We start from the raw sequence: 8,016 nt of genomic DNA, 5'->3' as shown, positions 1-8,016 counted from the left end.
AAAAAGGCCCGGGCTGGGGGGCTCTTGGTAGGGAATACCCCGACCGACATAAGCGTTACCCCGACTGGTGTGCCTTTGTCCTTTTCTTCTTGTCTTTGCAGGTAACAGGTCGGGTTTCTTATGAAGAACCCGGTCGGGATCCGACCGGGAGTTACCCGAGTGGCAGTGTCGACTACCGAGCGGTAGCCCTTTAGCGAGAGAGCTGACGAGGGACACGTGGCGGCTCCACGCGTTGACAGGCAGGGCACCCGGGACGTTGACACGTGGTTGCTACGTGGGAAGCATGCCGAACGGCCAGATTTGTGTCTCCGGCTCCACGGCTATAAATACCCGCGATAGCTACAGTGTGGGGGACTTTTGGACGATCGATAGGTTGTTGTTAGAGAATCCTGACCGCATTCAGTCGATACTCAGAGCAACCAAGTAGATTGTACTTAGGGCCTCCATTGTGATCAATAAAAGAGTTTATTTGCTTTAATTGGTCTCATATTTATTTAATTACCGCTCCACGTGGCAATTAACACTATAAAAAATAATGCTATATATTTATTTACCAAGTATTTTATTAATACCATGAAAAAATTAAAAAAATATATAATTAATAAAACCAATCATATTAACTACTTGAGGGATGTGTTGACAAAGAGAGTATTCAAAACACACAACAAATTGAAGTGGGAAACTACCACGCAATGTTCTTGTTTGACAATCAGCAATTAGCGGTTAGCGTTAGCGGATTTGACCAGCGAATTATATCAACAGTTGGTATAAAGATATTTGAAAAAATTAGCTGTTTAGATTAACATGTAAAATGACATAATAATAATCTTAACTATAATAAAGCTATATGGCTTGAGAATTAATTAATGTTACAATTATTATTTTGGTGAGTAATTATTATTATAATTATTGTCTCTATCCTTATTAATATAAAATAGCCACAACACCCTTTACTATAAAAAAAAAAAAGCACAACATTTGAAAATTAAAATAGCTATTTTCGTATTGTGAAAATTATAATATAAATGAAATACAATTAAGAATAAATCAATATAATTATGTAAATTCTCTCTATAAGTTTATTTGAATATGTACATAATTAGAAATTATATTAACCATACAAAATTTTAATTTTAATTTTAATTGTCATTTTGTATTTTATAAAAATAATAAATACTTGACCAATGGAAGCTCAAAAATATGATTATATTAAACAATTTAAAATATTTTTATTTTTTCTATTTGTATTTATATTTATAATAACATAATTTTTTCCCCGTGCATCACGCGGGTGAATTACTAGTAATAATAATAATAATAATAATAATAATAATAATAATAATAATAATAATAATAATAATAATAATAATAATTGTTTTTAAAAAATAAAAATAATAATAATTTAATAAAAAAAATAAAATTTAATAAAAATAAAATACAATAAAACATATGGGAAGCCGAACGCCCCTTTGTTTTGTCACTTTTTCCACATCGGTGGGAAAAGTGACATGGGAACTTTGAGCCTCCTATAAAAGGAGTCTTAAGGCTCCAATTTAAAAATTAAGCTTGCCCATCCGTTGATGGGCAAGCAGTGAGCCAGCGAAACTGGCTCTTGTTATTCAAGAAGTCGAAATGTCTCTACAGAGTAATTTTTTTTTTTTTTATTTTAAATATAGACGTGTTTTGGAGAAATCATTCTAAAAAATGCTAAATGAAAATATTATACATTACAATGTTTGTATTAGTGGTTTGAAACAAATTGTTGCTTCAAACTAATGAATAACCAAACACTTTCTTTTGCATTTTGATCTTTGGGTTACATCATATTTACCAATCATCCAATATCTTTGGGTTACATTATAATTAAAAATTTTAAATTTTAAATTTTAAAATTTTACTACATCTAAATTCTTTAAATTAGGAATTTCTTTATCCATAAGATGAGAATTCAAACTTTCAATTCAGTTACAACTTCCCAGGTTACAAGAGCGTATATCTGAGTATACCTCTAAACACTCCTATCTAATGGGATACTAACTGTAGACTTATTCTAACACCACATATTACAAACTATAGGTTACATAATAATAATAATAATAATAATAATAATAATAATAATAATAATAATAATAATAATAATAATAATAATAATAATAATAATAAGACTAATACTCACACACCCCCTCAAGCACAAGGGTGGTGAGGAACCACGTTGAGCTTGTCTTGAAGAGCCACGAACCGCGGTCCTGGGAGCGGTTTGGTGAAGATGTCAGCTAGCTGGTCCTTGGTTGAAACAAAATTAACCACAAAATCCCCTGTTGCAACCTTGTCGCGGATGAAGTGATAGTCGATCTCAACATGCTTCGTCCTAGCGTGAAAAACCGGATTGGTACATAGATACGTTGCCCCTAAATTATCACACCACAAATTGGACGGCTGAGCCATATGTACGCGGAGAAGAGAGACAACCCAAGTAACCTCAGCCGCAACATCGGCTAAGGCTTTATATTCAGCTTCAGTCGAGGAGCGAGCCATAGTCCGCTACTTCCGGGAAAGCCACGAGATGAGATTGGACCCAAGAAAGACCGCATACCCACTGGTGCTCTTCCTATCAACCGGACAACCGGCCTAGTCGGAGTCGGAATAGGCATGAATGGAAGTAGTGGGAGCCGAGGTGAGACGAAGCCCATAGTCCAGAGTACCCTTGATATACCGCAACACGCGTTTGACCATGGCCCAGTGATCAATACGACGGTGAGTGCATGAACTGACACAAGCGATTAACTGCATAGGATAACTCTGGACGAGTAATAGTGAGATACTGCAGCGCACCAACAATACGACGATACTGAGTCGGATTGTCAAACGGCTCATCAGACGGGGTGACTGTCTGCGTGATTGAAGCTGGAGTTGCTAGAGGTTTGCAATCTACCATCCCAACCATGTTCAATAAGTCATTCATGTAGCGACGTTGGGACAAAACCATACCATCACTAGTGTCAACAGTCTCAATGCCTAAGAAGAACCCTGGTTTACCGAGATCCCTGATTTTAAAGGCTGAAGCTAGACGACCAAGCAAAGTGTCGACTAGAGCAGCGTTACTGCCCATCATGATGATGTCATCTACATAGACAAGGTAGACCTGAGACCCATCAGCAATGTAGTAAAAAAGAGAAACATCTATTTTCGACGCACAAAACCCTGCGGTGAGTAAAAAATCGTGAAGCCGCTTAAACTAAGCCCGCGGGGCCTGCTTAAGACCATAAAGAGACCGTTGCAACAAGCAAACATGATCAGGGTGAGCCGGGTCTTCGTACCCTGGCGGTTGTTTCATATAGACTGTTTCTGCTAAGTGGCCATTCAAGAAGGCATTATGAACATCTAGTTGCCGTAGAGTCCACTTTTTGGTGATTTCCAAGGAAAACAACACGCGAACCGTGGTTGGTTTCACCACTGGGCTAAAAGTGTTGAAGAAGTCTTCCCCAGCTACCTAGTTAAAACCTTTAGTGACAAGGCGTGCCTTGTGCTGTTCTACTGAGCCAATGGTCGTGCGTTTATTGCGGAACACCCATTTGCACCCGATTATATTCATGGTAGGTTCAGGTGGAACTAGCCGCCAGGTGTTGTTATGGAGTAGAGCATTGAACTCCTGGTCCATAGCATCCCTCCAATGCGGGTGGCCAACAGCCTGGGAGTAACATGTTGGGTCAACTATCACAGCTATTAAGGCTTGGAAATCTTCATTAGTACCGTGGGTCATGTGACGAGCCGCATGACATGGCCCCGGTCCTGAGGTTGAGTCCGACTTCGACCCCAACCCCGCCCTTGAGATGCCGGTACAACGGGCTCAATGGCTAAGTGAGGGGTCTCCTAAGCTAACGACACAGGGTCAGAGTTATGAGATATAGTAGCGGGAGTATGCCCTGTTGATATCGCGGGTCCCGGTACTATGGGTCCAGCTGCCCATGGTACGGGTTGCGGCTCACTAACCCATGGTGATGTACCTGCGACAAAAGGGAAAATTGACTCGTCAAACCGCACATGGCGACGGATATAAGTTTTCCCACTAGTTAGGTCCATGCACCTGTACCCTCGGAAGGACGGTGGGTAACCCAGGAAGATGCAGGGAGTGGAACGAAACTCTATCTTATGCCGATTGTACGGCCTTAGATAGGGGTAACACAAGCACCCGAAGACTCGTAAGAATTGATAGGGTGGTAGCTTTTTGTGGAGTCGGAAGTATGGACTTTCAAATTTTAAAACCGAGGATAGTAGGTAATTGATTAAACATGTAGCAGTTTCAAAAGCGTGGTCCCAGTACTGTTGCGAGACCGACCCTTGAGCAAGAACGGCTAGGCCCGTTTCTACAATATGCCTGTTACGGCGCTTGACTCTTCCGTTTTGTTCGTGCGTGTAAGCACAGGATTGACGATGATTAATTCCAAGGGACTGGAAGGTGATATGGAGTTTTCGGTATTCACCCCCTAAGTCCGACTGGATAGATTTGATAGAGCGCGAAAATTGTGGCTCTACCAACACACGAAACACATCAAATATTTTATAGATGTCCGATTTTACCCTTAATGGATAAAACCAGCAAAAACGGGGATAGTCATCAACAAATAGAAGAAAATAACGAAACTCGCTAACTGTAAACTTATTCTAACACTTCTATCTAATAGGATACTAACTGTAGACTTATTCTAACACCACATATTACAAACTATAGGTTACAGAATAATAATGATGATGATGATGATGATGATGATGATGATGATGGATGATGATGATGATGATGATGATGATGATGATGGATGATGATGATGATGATGATGATGATGATGATGATGATGATGATGATGATGATGATGATGATGGATGATGATGATGATGATGATGATGATGATGATGATGATGATGATGATGATGGATGATGATGATGATGATGATGGATGATGATGATGATGATGATGATGATTGATGATGATGATGATGATGATGATGATGATGATGATGATGATGATGATGATGATGATGGATGATGATGATGATGATGATGATGATGATGATGATGATGATGATGATGATGATGATGATGATGATGATGATGATGATGATGATGATGATTGATGATGATGATGATGATGATGATGATGATGATGATGATGATGATGATGATGAATGATGATGATGATGATGATGATGATGATGATGATGATGATATGATGATGATGATGATGATGATGATGATGATGATGATGATGATGATGATGATGATGATGATGATGATGATGATGATGATGATGATATGATGATGATGATGATGATGATGATGATGATGATGATGATGATGATGATGATGATGATGATGATGATGATGATGATGATGATGATGATGATGATGATGATGATGATGATGATGATGATGATGATGATGATGATGATGATGATGATTGATGATGATGATGATGATGATGATGATGATGATATGATGATGATGATGATGATGATGATGATGATTGATGATGATGATGATGATGATGATGATGATGATGATGATGATGATGATGATGAATGATGATGATGATGATGATGATGATGATGATGATGATGATGATGATGATGATGATGATGATGATGATGATGATGAATGATGATGATGATGATGATGATGATGGATGATGATGATGATGATGATGATGATATGATGATGAATGATGATGATGATTATGATGATGATGATTGATGATGATGATGATGATGATGATGATGATGATGATGATGATGATGATGATGATGGATGATGATGGATGATGGATGGATGATGATGATGATGATGATGATGATGGATGATGATGATGAATGGATGATGATGATGATGATGATGATGATAATTTATTCAACAATACTGGTTGAACTAAATGAACACTAAGCAAAACACCTAAAAGACTAGGTACTGTCGATTCATTCATTGATCTTATATATATGTGTATTCATTAAATATATTAGAACCATTTGCAACAAAAATACTTGATTACTATTTAAAAAAAGTTTAGTAACAATTATAATGAATCTCCTATATTACATTGTATTCATATACTATGAGTTACATATTTCAATAACATTGTTATCATAATAAATAATAAATTAATTATTAATAAAAATTTATAAATAAAACATACAAAAAAGGCGGAGCTAAAAATATTTTTGACTGGGGGCGAGAAATTAAAATATTTCAAAACGCGAAAAAAATTATTCATAACCAAACACCCTTAAAATACAAACGTGTGGACAAATATGGGCCATTAGATTTTAGTAAATTAACGGATTAGATCTAAGCAAAAAAGATTATTATAGAATCCTAATTAATGGTAAAAAGGGCAATGAAGGCAATTCAATAGTAGGTTAATTACGTAATATATTCAATTATGATATTAAACCATAATTGAAGAGCTCTAATTATGGAAGGATTAAAATACATAACATAAACCGCACAACCCCTCACCCCCAGCAACGACAATCTAAACAAAGACACCAAACACCCTCCACCGACAGCTTTCAGCCTTTCAAACACATCTACGCCGCGAGAACTCAAGGATGCGAATTTGGAGCAGAGGTCGCCTTCACTACCAGGTAAAGAAACCCAATTGACTATGATAGTTAAACGACACCGTGTGTATGGTAGTGAAACAAAGTGTGCATGATTTATATAATTTAGAATTAATAATGGGATTGCGATAGTTTTGACGTGGTGAACATGTCCTTTACGAATTACATTAGTTGGAAACCCTAATTCTGGGGAACAGATTAAAGAGGATTATGCAAAAGAAAAGCGTGCGAGTATGAATCTGTAACATACATTTATATAGCACGATGCACACAGTAATATGGTACCGTGCACACATGGTCGTCCTAAGTATCGCTGATTACGCAAACGGCTAACTCAATGCACTACACCACTGCAGAAATATGGTGATGCACAACCCCATGCACACACGAGAAAATCTTAATGTGATTAGAAATTTATACGTCCGTTACTGCTTATTTGGCCAAACGTGCATTTTAAACGTCGATGAAGTATCCGACAACAGTTGAATAATTTATACATCTATTACAACTTATATGGTCACGCGTGCATTTATTATTTTCATATGGTTAACTAGTTTCAGGTGAAGATTACTATAGAAACGGTGTAGAAGAATGTGTAATGAAAATACACGAGGACGGAGCGAAATACTGGAGACCCAAACATGCACACACCACCCACCAAAAGAATAGTTAAAATTCTTTTTGTTTACATTTACCAAACCACTTTGATTGAATAACACATTATTTATTAAATGGCACAATAATATTCGTTTAGATGTATCAAAACAGTTTTAATAGTTTTAATATATAGCACATGATTTATTCAGAAACACAGTAATAATATGCGAGTATCAGATTTTATGAATACCGTGCACACTAAAACCATGTACCGTGCACATATAATTTAGTAATATGGTGCACACTAGATATGATCACACAGTAATATGCAAGTATTAGATTTTATGAATACCGTGCACACTAAAACCAAGTAACGTGCAAATAGTTTAGTAATACCGTCCAGACTAGAAGCGATAACACAGTAATATGCGAGTACTGGATTATATGAATACCGTGCACACTAAATCCAAGTACCGTGCACATGGTTTAGTAACACGGTGCACACTAGACCGTTTAACGAACTGAATAGTAAATGGATAACTTATAGGCTACAGACTACAAAGAATATGTATACCACCACCTAGTTACACAAGTAATACACAATACGTCCCTCATGCACAGATACAAACGTACCCGCCGGCACGTGAATTACAACATCCGAAGCACAAAAGCCATACGCACACACCTACATGCGTCTGTGCATACATGGATTGAGAAAAAACTAATATACGACTAAGATATAATAAACACAGCAACCACCCCAAACATTCAACCCACGAACATAGGTTCAAAAGTAATAAATACTAACAG

Source organism: Ipomoea nil, unplaced genomic scaffold, assembly GCF_001879475.1.
Source record: "Ipomoea nil cultivar Tokyo-kokei standard unplaced genomic scaffold, Asagao_1.1 scaffold0925, whole genome shotgun sequence".
In the NCBI taxonomy this organism is placed as follows: Eukaryota; Viridiplantae; Streptophyta; class Magnoliopsida; order Solanales; family Convolvulaceae; genus Ipomoea; species Ipomoea nil.
Note: the sequence above shows the minus strand (reverse complement) of the source record.